We start from the raw sequence: 16561 nt of genomic DNA on the forward strand, positions 1-16561 counted from the left end.
TTGTTGTTAAATTTTGGAAAGGTGCTCTGGGTTTCGGGGCCATTTCCTTTTCACGCAGCAGGAAAGTAAGTAGATAGTGTGTGTCCTACCAGCTTTGGTTTCGAGTTTTGTTTAAGGTGCTTTTAAGTGGTTGCTTCTCATGCTAGCTCGATAGTGCAAAACACAGTGACCCTGTTGTGCATAGCTGTCAAGCGTCCCTTATTTGGTGGGACAGTCCCTTATCCCAGCGCCATGTTCCGCTGCTGTCCCTTATTGATGATATCCCTTAAATAAGCTACTGAAGGTAATGGGGCCCTTTCTATGTCCAGCTGTCCTTTGTCAACAACAAATTGTTGCTTTTTTGTGTTGAATATATGCTATATGGTAATTTATGGACCTAATAGGTATCTAAAGCCATTTGCACACAACAAAATATGTATTTCATCAAAGTAATTGTTGATCCCTTATTTTGGCTGCTGATCCCTTATTTTCGAGGCTGCTGGTCCCTTATTTTCACAACACAGAGTACTAACCACTATACGATCACGGCCGCTGGTCCCTTATTTTCAAATCTGTAAGTTGACAGCTATGCTGTTGTGTATGTTCTTGGTTGGTGGTGCAGGACCAGCCCCAAGGATGGGATGGAAGGACTCCAGCCCTGACTCCAGTCTCATTCTCTGCCAACTGAGCTATGCCCATGGGGCATGCTAGGGCTGATGGGAAGTCAACCGCATGTGGAAGGCCCCACTCTGGCTACCTTGGGTATAAACAGTGCTGAGCAAGACGGATCGTTAGCCTGACCCTCCATAAAGCTAGCTCCTCTTTTCCTGCTTAGTGTGCGCTTCTATTTTTTGCCTTAAGATGGTGCTGTTAGTTTTAGTTGCCTGTTTCTTACAGATAAGGTTTCAGGGTTTTAAGCAGCTTCTATTGTGGCTGTGCTGTAGAGGAGACGCATAACTTTGACCGGCAACCTTCTTGCCTTTTGATACGAAAGCCGTGTTGATTCTCCAACATATAGTTGATAATCATTGCTTCTTAAAAGCTTGCCTTTTAAATCTAAGCCTTTTCTTTGGAACCCACAATATAGGTTCATCAGCCATAATTGGGGTGTGTTACGATTTGTTCGTCTGTTTATGTGCAGGGAATTTACACAGGTCTCACCATCTAATAGGATACGTCTTTGTTTCAAAGTTCTTGCAGTCTAAACTTGGATACGGGCAAATCTACAGGGGTTTCACAGTTATGAAGAAGAAAATGTGCAAGACACCCAAAAGTGCTTTTAAAACGTTTAAGACTTCTTCTTTTTAAAATGATGACCCAATTCTCGTGTCATACTTAATGGTTTCCTGTGGCTGAGCCAGTCTGGGCAGTTTTACTCCTCCCCACTATTGCTTGGAGGAAACAAATCAATGCTTAGCATTGCACCTGGATCATGGAACCGTGGTTAGTTTCTCTCAAGCAAACCATGGTTTATGAGCAAATATCAACTCTTGGCTTACCATTGTGGTGTGTTAAGGGAAAAACAAGCCACTGTCCCTGAATCAGATGTAATGCTGAATCAGGGGTTGTGAATTGTTTCTCTCCATTGTTGGGGGGGGGGGGGGTCCAGGCAGACACAGTTGGCTCATGCACAATAGCCCATGATTCATGACTTACTGAAGGAGTGTAAAATGGGATTCTACTTTGAGCCTATGCCTTGCCTAGGAAGAATTAGGAGTATATCTGCAATGCTTCTGTTGAAGCCACCACTCTTCGTTGCCATGTTTTGAAGAGCAAAAAAGAGGGCACATTTGCCAACTACAGTGGTACCTCAGGTTACATATGCTTCAGGTTACATATGCTTCAGGTTACAGACTCCGCTAACCCAGAAATAGTGCTTCAGGTTAAGAACTTTGCTTCAGGATGAGAACAGAAATCGTGCTCCGGCAGCGCGGCAGCAGCAGGAGGCCCCATTAGTTAAAGTGGTGCTTCAGGTTAAGAACAGTTTCAGGTTAAGAACGGACCTCCGGAACGAATTAAGTACTTAACCCGAGGTACCACTGTACTACTTTTAACTATGGATTGCTATGTCGACTCTCATTTTACATACCCATGAAAAAGAGGACGTGTCCTAGAAAAAGAGGACATACGGCAACCCTCTGCAGCCTGTGAAATCAGATGAAGGGCATTATTCAAAAATTAATAATAAATAATAAAGACATAAACATAAGCCAGTGCTGCAAAGAGTCTTCCTTTGCAGCCAAGACTTGAATTTAAGTTGAGGCTGCAGAAGAATTATGAATGCAGTCTCAAGGCTGTGTGTACGCTCTACCTTCAAAGCACGTTTGAAACATACCCTCCCCTCAAAGAATTATGGACATTGTAGTTTAGCCCCTCACAGAGTTGTAACTTCCAGCAACGCTTAACAAACTACAATGCCCAGAGTTCTTTGAGGGAAAGATTGTATTTTGCATGTGCTTTAAAGCTGGAGGATGTGTACAGAGCCAAAATGCACTCGCCATTCTTCCTGTTCAGCTGTAATTCGCCGCTTTTTGAATCTGACGACTATTTTCGTTACCACAGAGCAACAGAAAAAGGCTCTCAGGGTGTGCTCCTTATTCTCCCTTTTCGGTTTGGCACTGCAGGTTTACCTGTTGTAAACCTTCCTGGCATGGCTTTGGCTAAACCACACTCTGTGCCAAGTGGGGAGATCTGGTGGGCTTATGAAACTGGAGTTTCCCCAGCATTGGCTTACTGTGATATGGCAAATTCAGCCACTGTTGGGAATAGCGATGGGTTTGGAGATCTTTTGTGTGTGAATATTTTACAAATGTGAAAGGGCAGTGCAATTCTGCAGATATTAAAAAGCACATTGAAAGTCCTTGGGTTTAATCCAATGAAATCCTGTTCTGTTCTGTATAATGAAATTAATTCTTTCCACCCTATTTGGCTAAGATAAAATGACAAAGTAGCTTTTTTCCCCAAGGGACAGAGAGAACAAAAAACACTGTTTTAATGGGTTTAGATTGATTTTAGAGTTCTAGGGCCAGGTCCTATAGCATTTCCTATAACAATATTTGACTCCAGAATGAAAAAAGGACCTGCTTTTGTAAGACCAAAGTACCATTAGTGGGAAATTAGCCCCAGCTTATTATGGTTGAAGCTTCTAGGCAGTGCTCAGTAGTAATGCACAAGCCATGAATCTGAAATGTTCAATTTCATGGCCTGGACTTATTTAGCCCGGTTGCATCCCCAGAAATATTTAGTTTTTCGTTTGCTAGCGATATTAATGGGGTATGACTGGGCTTTGTCTGTGGCTCTGAATCAGGGTCTCTGAATCATAGGTGTTTAAGGATTGTTGACGCTTCGTAAGGGAAGATCTGCACCACAATGGCAGAAGACATGCTCTGTGTGTAGCATGCCCCATGCTGAAGCCCTGGTAAAAGGTAAAGGGACCCCTGACCATTAGGTCTAGTTGTGGCCAACTCTGGGGTTGCGGCGCTTATCTCGCTTTACTGGCCGAGGGAGCTGGCATACAGCTTCCGGGTCATGTGGCCAGCATGACTAAGCCGCTTCTGGTGAACCAGAGCAGCGCACAGAAGCACCATTTATCTTCCTGCCGGAGCGGTACCTATTTATCTACCTGCACTTGGATGTGCTTTCAAACTGCTAGGTTGGCAGGAGCAGGGATCGAGCAACGGGAGCTCACTCCGTCGTGGGGATTCGAACCGCCAACCTTCTGATCGTCAAGTCCTAGGCTCTGTGGTTCAACCCACAGCACCACCCGCGTCCCTTGAAGCCCTGGTAGCTCTTGTTAAAGGGGACCAGGAACCCAGTGTTGGTGTCATGAACTGGTAGGACGACGGGGAGGAGGAAGAGAAGGAACAGGATCCCAGCATGGGGTATAGCCGGGACTGGGACATACCAGGGCAAGCAGGGGATGGGGAAAGAAGTACTCATGGAGTGACATAGGGTGGTGAGGGGAACCAGAGCAGCAGGACCCATTGCCAGAGCCATAGGGGTCCCTGTCTCTGCAAATACAGCAGGCTCTGAGGCATAGGGAGCAGCAGGAGGGGCGCGCTAGGAGGCTGAGGCAGGCAAGGGCACAAAGCCCAGCTCACCAGTTGGCCATGTGGGGCTCGCTAGCTCTGGGAGATGTGTGATTCCTTAGCTGGAGTAGGCTCAGCACAGGTGAGGGTCACATGTCTCATCAAGCCCAGATGCTGCAATTAACAAGCGAAGTAAAAATGGGAAGCAGAGCTGAGGTGTCAGGTCTGCTCAACAACCCATGTTGATGGGCCTTGGCTTGGATGCCCCTGGACCTCTAGGGGATTCTGGACTCTATCCTGACTGGTGGACTTGGCTTACCTGAACAGACCCTGGAGTGTGTTTCCTGGACTTTGGACTTAGCTTGCAGAGATTGACCCCCAAACTTTGGACTTGACATATTGACTTGCCACCAGGTAGGCCAGGGGTTCAGAACATTTGGGGAACACCTTTCTTTGCCATTGAGCTAGTCGACAATAGGAAATGCTGGGCTAATCCAGAGATGGAGAACATTTTTCAGTCTGGGGACGGAATCTCCTTTGAGGCAGTCTTCCAGGGCTGCTATGTTCCGAGGGTGGGAGGGGCCAGAAGCAAAAGTGGGTGGAGCATCAGGTGGTCTGGGGGGAGAGTTCCTAGGGCCATGCAGAAAGACCTGGAGGGACCACATTGGGTCTCTGGGCCTGAGGTTCTCCATTCTGGAGCTAGATGGACAAATAGTCTGATCTGTTATAGGTAGATTCTCATGTCCTTTTGAGTTTACATTGAAGGCAGGCTTTAATTTGGGTCATCAAACATTTCCAGGTGGTGAAACTCTAGATTAGGGGTGGCCCACAGGTGGTATGTGCCCCAAGTCTGAAGGTGCCCTTACCAAATCATATACCTTGCTCTTCCTCCAAAGAGCTCACAGCAGATTTCATATGTGTACCAGAATGTCTGCTATCCAGGTACCTTACTGGGCCAGCAGGTCATCAATAACTCACAAGGTGTCACTGAAGGACATACTCTGGGTTCTTTCCAAGCAATCTGAGACTCTGACACCTTGTCTGTCTCTTTTCCGCCCTCTTCATACCTCTGTAGGTTCTGGCTGACCAGTGGATAGGGGAGTTGGTCACAGCAGGAGGGGGAGATGCCCTGGTTTCTTCAGCAGCCTGTGTGCTGGTCCCGGGGGGTTACTGTGCGGCGTGGTCCAAGTCCAGTCCGAGGTCGAGGGTGTGGTATGGAGGCTGTCCATCAAGGCTGAAGCGGGGTCCAAGGCAAGGAGTCGTGTGTGGTCAGGAACTCTGGCAGAAGAGCAGGACAGGGTCCCGGCAGGAACAGGTTACCAACACTGTTGCTCCTGCAACCTGGGACTGGGCTAGCTGGCTTTTATCTCCTTTGAGGCATAGGGCGGCCCCGGTCCACAGGAGGCTCGCCTCTCCTGGCCTGGAGGCGAGCACTCCTCCTGCGGGGACTTGATTCCCTCCGCCTCTCTGGCCTGAGCCTCTGCAGCTCAGGAGAGGCTGGAGGGTTACTGGACCCAGAGGCAACCTCACCTTTCCCTGACGGGCATGAGAGTGGAGCACCTGCAGGCAATGGGTCCTCGATCACCTCTGGAGCCAGAGCAGATTCAGCTGGTGTCTGCTCCTGAGGACCCAGCACAGGTGAGGACCCTTCAGGTTCAAGCCCCAGCCCGGGCTCAGCCGGTCCTGGAGGCAGGGACTCCTGTGCAGGCTGGGATTCCTCAGATTTAGCCTCTGAATCAGATTCCCAGGCCATCACAGCCTGCCTCGTATCTGCCTCTCGGCCCTCCTCCTCTCCAACCTCTGCTTCTGCCTCTGAATCTTGACTGCTCTCTGCCACAGACTCTTCCTTTTACCCCTTCAGCTTCTGACACCTTCTTCCAATCTGCTCCTTCTTCTCCTTCTGACCACTCATCGTCATCCCACCACCAATCCCTGGGCTTTGAGCCCTCTTCCCTTAGGGGTTCCCTTGGGGGGTTCCCCAGCTGGTGCCTCCCACCCGTCTTCTGCATCCAGCCAATCCATGACAGCAAGAGGGTTTTGAAGTGTCTGCACTATGTTGGGTGCTTTTGGACATGTGTTTATTGTGGAATTTGTGTTGTTCATTTGTGTATTTTTTTTTTGCAGCATCCAGACAGTATCATCGTTATCAAAATGCCTGCCTGTAGTTTTTCTTCCTTTAGTCAGGATTTTCGTGTTCCACGTGTTACATTTGCAATCTGCTGCACACCTGCTGATGTGGAAGCTTGTTAGCACATTTTATGTTTTGATGGGCAGGTTTGTCATGCGTGATTTTGGGTGATTTTTGTGTGTGTGTGGCCATATTAGCCATATGGTATAAGTGCATCCAATTTTACTGAACGTTGCCTGCAGAAGGCACATGTGAAATTTAACTACCGAGTTAGCAGGAGCAGGTTTTTTTTTCAGATCTCCACCCAATACATGGGTATGGGATTGCAGGTGTGTGTGTGTGTTACCTCTAAATCAGTATATATATATCAGGTTTTTAAAAAAGTATTCTTTTTAGTTTTTGTTCATACTTAAACTAAATACAAAATCCAGTATAGGTGTTTTTTTTAAGGTTAACGTTTAGTGTCAAACCTTATACTAAACATCTCTACTACCCTGCTTATAAATATCTCAAGTAATCCAAATAAGTTACAATTCATAAATGTAGAAGTCATAAATATCATTAATGTCATCAGTATGGTCATCCTATCTTAACAATTTTATATCTCTTATGAAATCCCCCAATACATGTTTGTGAAACAGCTTAACCAGAAACAAAGTCCTATACTTGCAGTTCCTAATTATTTCTTCATATATTGCATAACTGGATTCCATTTTCTTAAAACTCTATAAGATTCTCTAAGTAATCACAACATTGTCACTAAGTTTATCACTTACAGCTGCTCTTATAATTTCCTTATTAATTCCTTCCTGTTTGGTGTGCATGCTTTGTTTCCACGTTACAGCATGCAATATCTTTGTTAATGCAACGATAATATGTTTAAACAGCAGTCACACCTTGTACATTAAAATAAAAAATAAATAAAGAGGCCTTGGGACAGAACAGCTTCATCCCTCTTCATCCCTCTTGGGCAAGCTTTATGCAGGCAAAGATTAGTCTTACACAATACCTTTCTTTTTTAAAGAGCCAAATTAAAAATGGGTATTGCTGCCCCTGTTCGCCTGTCGGTAATCTTGGCATTTGTGCCCTTCCTGGGAATTTTCTTTAAAGGTGCACACACATTCACACAGGTGCAGAAATACCTGCATGCAAACCCAGAACAGGCAAATGATATCGGAGGTCAGGGAAAAAGTCATTGAGTGGAGGGTCAAAATGCCACAGCCTGGATTCATTCCCTCAAGCTCTGTTGACCAATGGCTCTGCTTCTCAACTTCCCCACTGTTGAATCCTTGTGGTTTGGCTGCTGCCAGGTGACAGTGGAGGGAGGCAGGAGCCCAGTGAAGCTGGTGGTCTCAACCAAGCTGACGAAATGGCCTTGGCCCAGCCTCTTGTCTCTCTCTCTGTTGCCTCCCAATAGCCCTCTTTTCTACTTTCTGAAAGCAGAATTAATTGATGGTGAGGATCTTGCTGTTCTGACACCTCCTGAAGTTGAAGGCTTATGGTAAGCTTTTGCACAAATGCCAGGGATTAGCATGAGCTGGTTTGTACAGCTGCCCGAATTTCCTAGGATCAGGCATCCATCCACTCGAAAAATGCTGAAGTTGTTAGCAAATCCTTAGGTGGAAGGCCATCGGAAAAGTATGGGAAGAAGGAGCCCACTCAAAACATCCAGACGCACAAAGAATTGCTATAAAAGTGAGCGGCAACCAGATGTTGGTTTTGTTAATGGCAAAAGCATATTATATCTAGAACTTCCTGTGGTATATTTGGTCTTCCTCCAACCTGAAACCTCTGGTTTTCAGACGGGATAAAAACTTCAGATTTCAAAAACACACATGCAAATAGCATGTGTAGAGCATCACACATGATGACTGCACTTCTGTCTGTTTTCACTGCAAATGCACGCAGCAAAATCAGCAAGCTTGCAGTCATGCAATGTGAATATTATGCTGTTTTGTGTGATCACTCCCATTTTATTTATTTGAGAATTTAGATTCTGCTGATCTAGTCAACCAGGGGTATCAACCTCATTTAAGCTGGAGGGCAAAGCTGCCCACCCATCAGATGTGGCCACACCCATAACTCCCCCTCCCTTCAAGCCAATGGGACCAGTGGTTATCTTCTGAATATAGCTCCATTATCCAACCTTGATGTGCCATAATCCCGTCATCACCATCATCACTACTTCCACTCACTCAGGCCTGAGCAACCTCTGCAGCTGTTGAGGCCCCTGCTATTTGTCATGTTCTCTGGCTCACAGGCAGACCTGCAGGGAGAGGAAGCATCACTTGGGACATAAATACCTGCCCTGCCCTCTGGACTATCCAGACCAGAAGCTGTGGCCTTACCATACCCCTCCAGCTTGGATGACACCCTTCCAACTCATCCCTCACTATCTCCATGCTGTAGGAACCAACAGCAACCCAGCAGGGCAATGATCCATTAAAAGAGCCTACATTGTCATAGAAGGGGTAGGGCTAATAGACAGTCCACGCCAGCTGACTTTCATAAAGCCCTAGAAAACTTCAGTATGCTGTTGAGTCAACAACTGCTCCTGAGTGAGCTCTCCAGGGTGCTGATATGCTCCTGTTTGCCCTGCTTTCCACTGCGGTTGGAATCTGGTATTGCCAGGTGCATTTGACTAATCCGCCTGACTTGCTTTTCTGTAACCCTCCTGTTTGGAGTGTGGCATATGATTAATCCAGCCAGGGATTGCCTTGGCTGCACCATGGTCTCCCAAGCAGGACACCATCGATGCCCTTGCTACTGCTCATTCTCCAGGATCCTCTTCCATGCTGCTCCCCATGCCACCAACTGAAATACAGTGGTACCTCAGGTTACATACGCTTCAGGTTACAGACTTCGCTAACCCAGAAATAGTACCTCGAGTTAAGAACTTTGCTTCAGGATGAGAACAGAAATCATGCTCTGGTGGTGCGGCGGCAGCAGGAGGCCCCATTAGCTAAAGTGGTGCTTCAGGTTAAGAACAGTTTCGGGTTAAGAACGGACCTCCAGAATGAATTAAGTACTTAACCCGAGGTACCACTGTATTTATTGTTATTCTCGATTTACCAGTACCACCTATTCCACACCCTAAGCCACACACAATTTGCAAATTTCCCACACTAAATGGAATATGGGAGAAGCTGACGTTGAGGTGTGCTGTAGCAGACATTTGAGTGCTCAGCCTCTTTGCCCTGCTAATGGTGTACAGTGGTACCTCGGGTTAAGAACTTAATTCGTTCTGGAGGTCTGTCCTTAACCTGAAACTGTTTTTACCTGAAGCACCACTTTAGCTAATGGGGCCTCCTGCTGTTGCCGTGCCGCCAGAGCACGATTTCTGTTCTCATCCTGAAGCAAAGTTCTTAACCTGAGGTAATATTTCTGGGTTCGCGGAGTCTGTAGCCTGAAGCATATGTAACCTGAAGTGTATGTAACCCAAGGTACCACTGTAATATCTCTGGATATGCTGCAGTAATGCATAGGTGTGAGTGTTTCAAGCCTTATTTGGTACCTCAAACTGATAAGATCCCTGCCTCCTCCAGTTGACAGTTCCAACATAAATGAACTGTAGCAGTGATTCCAGTTTAACATCTGAGATACTGATGCGAGCCTTCAAAAAGCATACCAAGTTGGAAGAGGGGACGAGCATCCCTCTTCTAGCTTCCTCTTTCAGCTCTTTTCAAGTGGAGTGGAATAACCACCCAGTGGCGTAGCGTGGGGGGTGCAAGGGGGGCTGGCCGCACCGGGTGCAACATCTGGGGGTGCGCGCTCGCCGCCTCCGGAGTCGCGAAGAGCCTCGGGCGCAGGCTGTAGCAGAGCCCCATGTCTTGCGGAACCGACGAGCTGGCAGCGGCTCTCAGCGCTGGTGGCGGTCCCCGCGCGTCAGGGCCGCGGAGGGCGCGCCAGGCAGCCCCTCCTCACAGCCCCGCTGCCGCCGCTGCAGCTGCTGGGCCATGTTGCATTTTCCTCGCCTCTCTACCCTCCCCCTCCTCCGGGCAAGCGGCGTCATTTGGGCGCCAGCGCCAGCGGCAACTCGCCTCAGATCACCTGACGCGGCAGGTTAGGGGTTAGGGGGCGCAAATTACTTGCCTTGCCCCAGGTGCTGACAACCCACGCTACGCCGCTGTAACCACCATCATCCCCTTGTGATGAAGAGAGCAGTAAGCAAGGGAGACCGTCAGGTTTCACGAGCACCAGAGGGAAGTCCTCAAGGAATGTCTTCTGCACTCATGACTACTATGTTTTAGCCCAAACCTTAAACAATGAATAATAAATCTAAAGTTCTAAAGTCAAGCCAGACCAAACCCCTGTGCCCTATTGTGTGCCATTCACCCATAATTGAAAAGATTAGCTTCAGACAGGCAGAGAAAGTTTCATTTTAGTCCGTCTTCCCCCTGCCCAGACACCCCCCCCCCAAACTAGGCTGGGACAAGAGTTAACAAATCAGGCACTCAGAATAAGAACCAAAGAATTTAAAAACCAGGGAGTTGTCTGTGTGAAAAGCAAATCCCAGTAATGATTAGCAATTGTGCTTTTGGCAAAGAGGCTGGATAGGGTTTTTTTTGGTTTTGGTTTTTTTTGCTAAGCTATCCTTAATACTGCTGACAGTTTTTGTAATGCTTCTTAGAGGGAAGGCAGAAGAAATTGCCTGGCATAACTGACATCCTGAGAAAGGAATTAATCTCTCTCTGCACAAAGGCAAAAGTTGACCATATATAGTCTTTTTTTATAATACTTATTTTTCATGGGTTTTTCCTTTTACCCCAACATTTCCATTCTTGTTTTAGTGATGGGTGGTAGATCTTCACCTTTGTTATGAACTGTCCTTGCATGTCCCAAGATACATTGGAGACCTCAAAGCAAGCATGAGGGATCTGTGGCTCTCCATGTGATGGTCTTGAACTATCATCATCTCAGACTAGTAGTCCAGTGACATCTGCAGGGTCACTATATTTGGGCTCAGAGAGGCTGTGGGAAATTGCCTTGAAGCAACCAATTCACAACTCTCAAAATGTGCCACGTTGTACTCTAAACCCAGAATAAAGCAAATTGGCTTCTGTCTTGCACCTTGCTTTTTCACAAGCTCTGCAGGTGTGCCCCTAAAAATACCACAGCCACAAATTATTCCCCTGAGGTTCTAATCTCAACACAGAAGTACAGTATGGTGTGGGCAGATCTAGAGATCTATAACATTCTTAGGGCCAGCCCAATTACCGTGCAAATTCTGGGATTTTTGCATAAGGGGAAAACATTGTAAGGTCTTTGATACGGTTTAAGTACATGTCTTTCTCCTGAGTTATAGACTGGTGACTGGGAGCAGCTGCCGAGACCACATAACACCAGTCTTGAAAGACCTACATTGGTTCCCAGTATGTTTCCTAGCCCAATTCAAAGTGTTGGTGCTGACCTTTAAAGCCCTAAATGGCCTTGGCCCAGTATATCTGAAGGAGCATCTCCACCCCCATCACTCAACCTGGACACTGAGGTCCAGCGCCGAGGGCCTTCTGGCGGATCCCTCACTGCGAAAAGCAAAGTTACAGGTAACCAGGCAGAGGGCCTTCTCGGTAGTAGCGCCCGCCCTGGGGAACACCCTCCCATCAGATGTCAAAGAAATAAACAACTATCGCACGTTTAGAAGACATCTGAAGGCAGCCCTATTTAGTGAAGTTTTTAATGATTGATGTTTTAATGTGTTTTTAATCTTTTGTTGGAAGCCACCCCGAGTGGCTGGGGAAACACAGCCAGATGGGCGGGGTATAAATACTGTTATCATTATTATTATTGAAGGTAAAGGTACCCTTGACCATTAGGTCCCAGTCGCGGACGACTCTGAGGTTGCACGCTCATCTCGCTCTATAGGCTGAGGGAGCCGGCGTTTGTCCGCAGACAGCTTCCGGGTCATGTGACCAGCATGACTAAGCTGCTTCTGGCGAACCAGAGCAGCGCATGGAAACACTGTTTACTTTCCCGCCAAACCTTTTTATCTACTTGCACTTTGACGTGCTTTTGAACTGCTAGGTGGGCAGGAGCAGGGACCCAGCAATGGGAGCTCACCCCGTCGTGGGCATTCAAACCGCGACCTCTTGATCGGCAAGCCCTAGGCTCTGTGGTTTAGACCCGCGTCCCATTATAATAATTATTATTAATTGATTGTAATTTAGCAAATAGCAGGGTTTGGGGAGCCGGGGTTGGATTGATACCATGGCATGCAGCAAGGGGGGAATTTAAGTCTTCTCATGGCCCCGATTCAGATTGGTCCGTGTCTGCTGTTTTTTGCCCTGGGAAGAAAGCTGCTCTTGGCACTAAGACTCATTACTCCTGCAATTACATTAAAGGCCACCAGATCCAAGCTTTGCTGAGCACAATAAAACTCAGGGAAACTTCTGGCGGAAAGGCTGAGAAATCTGTCACAGCTTGTTAAGAAGCTGCTTATCAGTGCCAGGCCTAATTAGGGTAACTACAGATCAAGCAATTAAGCTGCGGCGTTCCTCCCACCCACAAGACATCTACTTGCATAGAGCAGGTTCCATGTAGGTGTCTGCAGGTACCATCGTTCTTCCTCCCAAAGGAGCACAGGGCGCCAAACAACAGAAGGATAAAGAAATAACAGTATAGAATCATAGAGCTGGAAGGGACCCCGACGATCATCTAGTCCAACCCCCAGCAGTGCAGGAATGTGCAGCTGCCCCATACAGGGATTGAACCTGAAACCTTGGCGTTATCAGCACCATGCACTAACCAGCTGAGCCGTCCAGTTAAAAACCATCCCCTGTACAGATGCAGATTAGGAAATGGCTCCACCAGAATTCTTGTTGGAAGAGGAGTGTCATCAGTAGGTTCCAAAAAGACAACAGAGACTGTCTGATATTCAAGGGCAGGGATTTCCAAAGGGTAGGGGCCACGCCACTAAAGTCCCAGTTCCTATATCGTTCAGAATGGAACTCTGGATAAGGTGGCACCAGCAAATCACGACAACCCAAAATATGTGGCTGCTTTGTTTATTTATTTATTTTGTGCAAGTTGGGTGCACAAAAGAGCAAGATCCAACAACATCAACCACCCCATAATAAATAACAATGATGCTTGAATTTTTGGAGGTCACATAATAATGTAGTCGTTCCCTGAGTCCCTGGAAGAGGCGCCCATTAGTAAGCTGGCCTCTCAAGCCAATTTTATTTCAGAGCCTAAAAATAGGGAAGGGAAGCAAGGAATTCTGGTGGATGGCGGAACACTCTGACCGCTGCGACCCAAAATAAAGGCCAGCAGAAAGTTCCTAATCCACGTTGCGCTCCCTGTCCCTGTTGCGGGTCTTGTTACATCTCCGAATACACTGAAAGGGGAGGAAAAACACAGGCTCAAGATTTTTAATATCGGGGCACAGCAGGCGGTAAAGAGCGCCTGCCTATTGCCTACTGCTGCCCCAGCTGGGTCTCTTATCTTTGGCCGGTCGGACTGTGCTATAGGTATTGTTCTGGCCGTAATCCCTTCTGCACAGTGTTTGTGTTTTGAGGAAAATCAAATTCAGTCTTGCAGGCTTTTGCTCTTGTGCCGCCTCAGCAGAAAGGAAGATAATGGGTGTGTTGGCGCAGGAAGGCTATAAAAGGAGGGGTGACCAGTCAGTGACGGTAGGAGGCTCCAGAGAAAGGTGTAACTCTTTGCTTCCCCCCCCCTTGGGACCGTTCAATCCTCTTTCTGCCTAAGGAAGGGTCCAGGAAGGATAGAATAAGGTTTGAAGCAGGGAGTTATGAAGTGCCTGGCAGTCTCAATTTGAAAGTGTGCAGAAAGCTTACATAGAATGATGTTGTTGAAAGTAATCAACATTATAAGCAGGCTTGGAATCTTACTGTGAACACACCATCTGGGTTGTTATATTGCAGAATTTGCCATGGGAAATCTCAGTTCATCCTCATCAATGAGATTTCCCATGAAGATGATTGTGGCAAGTTTTACTGCATACCCATTGACGCATCAACTGTGCACCTGATTTGTACCCCTCAAGTCTGTCCCCCAAGACTCTTGGTTTTATAAGAAAGGCAGATCTGTAGTGTGGGTGTGTCCTTCAGTTCTTAATAGATCCCAGACGGCTTGTCCATTGGTATATGGCCTCATGGCGCATGGAAACTCTGAATGATTGAATTCAGGGTGGCTGAGATGGCTAAAAATGGCTCAGGCTTACCAGTCACAAAATGGCGGCCGGTGGAAGGAGAGTTTGGCGTTTACTGACATTGTTTCCTACCGACACTGAACCCATTTTTGGAAATTGCTAAATTCTCTGTCACAGTGTTTTCTTTGTGGTGAGGTTCCATAGCTTAGCTTTTCTAAAGCGAAGTACAGGAATTTGCTCCAGAGGTGTTATGGCAGCCTCCCTGTTTTAGGCAGAATTTGCTGATCCAGAGTGTCCAAGCCTTTCTTTTTTAATTTTCCCCTACCTGTTTCCCAATGCCTGTTAACTCTTCGCCCAGTTCCTTTCACATCCAACTTGGAGCTTCTTCTCCAGCCTGCAAGGTTCTCTAATCCCCCTCTCCGGTCCTTTTCATTCACTTCTCCCTGCTGCAACGGCTCTGCTTTCTTCTCCCCTTCCTTTATACAGTGGTACCTCGGGTTACATACACTTCAGGTTACAGACTCCGCTAACCCAGAAATATTACCTCGGGTTAAGAACTTTATTTCAGGATGAGAACAGAAATCGTGCAGCAGTGGCACAGCGGCAGCAGGAGGCCCCATTAGCTAAAGTGGTGCTTCAGGTTAAGAACAGTTTCAGGTTAAGAACGGACCTCCAGAATGAATTAAATACTTAACCCGAGGTACCACTGTATTCCTTTATATTCCCAGTTTGTTTTGTAATAGGATTCCCATATTTCAACAAGTGAAAGTCCAGACACAAAAGTTGTTGAGCTTTTTGAGCTATTTTTAATGACACTCGCCAAAATCTACACTTCCGACATGGGCTGCCATATGTCCGGATATTCCCAGACATCTCAGCGATTTCCGCCTGGAGACTGCTAACAAAGACTGAATACCAGAAAATTCCAGACGTATGGCAACACCTCCTCTGGCCACCCCCTTTCTCCCCAGAAGGGAGACCTTCAATTGCTCATGTACGCCACCTCCCCAAAAACCTATTTACTCAACCTTTACTCAAAATGCCAGAAGCTGCTGGCATTGGTTGAACTGGGGTGGCTATGGGGCAAGGCAGGCAAGGAAGGAGGCACTGGGCTTGTTGTTGTTGTTTAGTCGTTTAGTCGTGTCCGACTCTTTGTGACCCCATGGACCAGAGCATGCCAGGCACTTCTGTCTTCCCTTGCCTCCCGCAGTTTGGCCAAACTCATGCTGGTAGCTTCGAGAACACTATCCAACCATCTCGTCCTCTGTCGTCCCCTTCTCCTTGTGCCCTCCATCTTTCCCAACATCAGCCTTCTTGATGGTCCAGCTTTCACTTCCATACATCACTACTGGGAAAACCATAGCTTTTACTATACGGACCTTTGTTGGCACGGTGATGTCTCTACTTTTTAAGATGCTGTCTAGGTTTGTCATTGATTTTCTCCCAAGAAACAGGCGTCTTTTAATTTCGTGGCTGCTGTCACCATCTGCAGTGATCATGGAGCCCAAGAAAGTAAAATCTCTGACTGCCTCCATTTCTTCCCCTTCTATTTGCCAGAATTGTCTTTGTCCATGGAGTTTTCTTGGCAGGGATACTGGAGTGGCTTGCCGGTTCCTCCTCCAGGTGGATCATGTTTGGTCAAAACTCTCCACTATGACCTGTCTATCTTGGGTGCCCTGCTCGGCATAGTTTATAGCTTCTCTGAGTTATTCAAGCCCCTTCGCCACGGCAAGGCAGTGATCCATGAAGGGGAGGCACTGGGCAGGCTGTAGCAAATGAGACCCACCTAAAAGTGGTCCTTTATGGGATATCTTTAGAAGAAGAAAAGGCTAAGGAGTAAACCCTACACAAATCCAGAGTGGCATCCCTAAGATGGTTGGATAGTGCCTTGTATGCCTCCTTCCAGCAACTCCTGCAGCCAAGCTGGTGCCAAACACATTGCTTTCCTTTGGACCACATCAGCAAGGCTGAGAGCTGGGTCTTGTCGTCTGGGCGGCCCAGGACCTCCATGCTTGCCGTCCAAGCTTGCGCCTCCTCAGGGAGGTCACTTTGGTGCTGCTAATGTAGCGGCTTAACTCCACCCCCAGAGTTGGACTCCATTGTCTCTCGAGACAGATGCCAACAACAAAAGTGGTCGAAGGCCCAGAGTCGAGAAACTCTACTTTAATCCACACATATTATCTCCCACCTCATTCCGAGTAGCGAAGAAACAAACATACTTCAGCAGAGAATGTGGATTGGAGCAATACTTCCTATTTGTGTCTCTTTAAGATGCAGGTTTTAATATTTAATACACCAGTCACACTCTTCTGATTTGAG

At 47.2% G+C, this 16561-nt stretch overlaps 1 protein-coding gene across 1 annotated transcript in view; it reads left to right on the forward strand.

Annotated features, from left to right (window-relative positions):
- Positions 1-16561, forward strand: part of PRKAG2 (protein kinase AMP-activated non-catalytic subunit gamma 2) — a 205445-nt gene that overhangs the window by 82457 nt on the left and 106427 nt on the right. The window lies entirely within an intron of this gene.

The sequence above is a fragment of the Podarcis bocagei genome (assembly GCF_964188305.1).
Source record: "Podarcis bocagei genome assembly, chromosome: 12".
Lineage (NCBI taxonomy): Eukaryota > Metazoa > Chordata > Lepidosauria > Squamata > Lacertidae > Podarcis > Podarcis bocagei.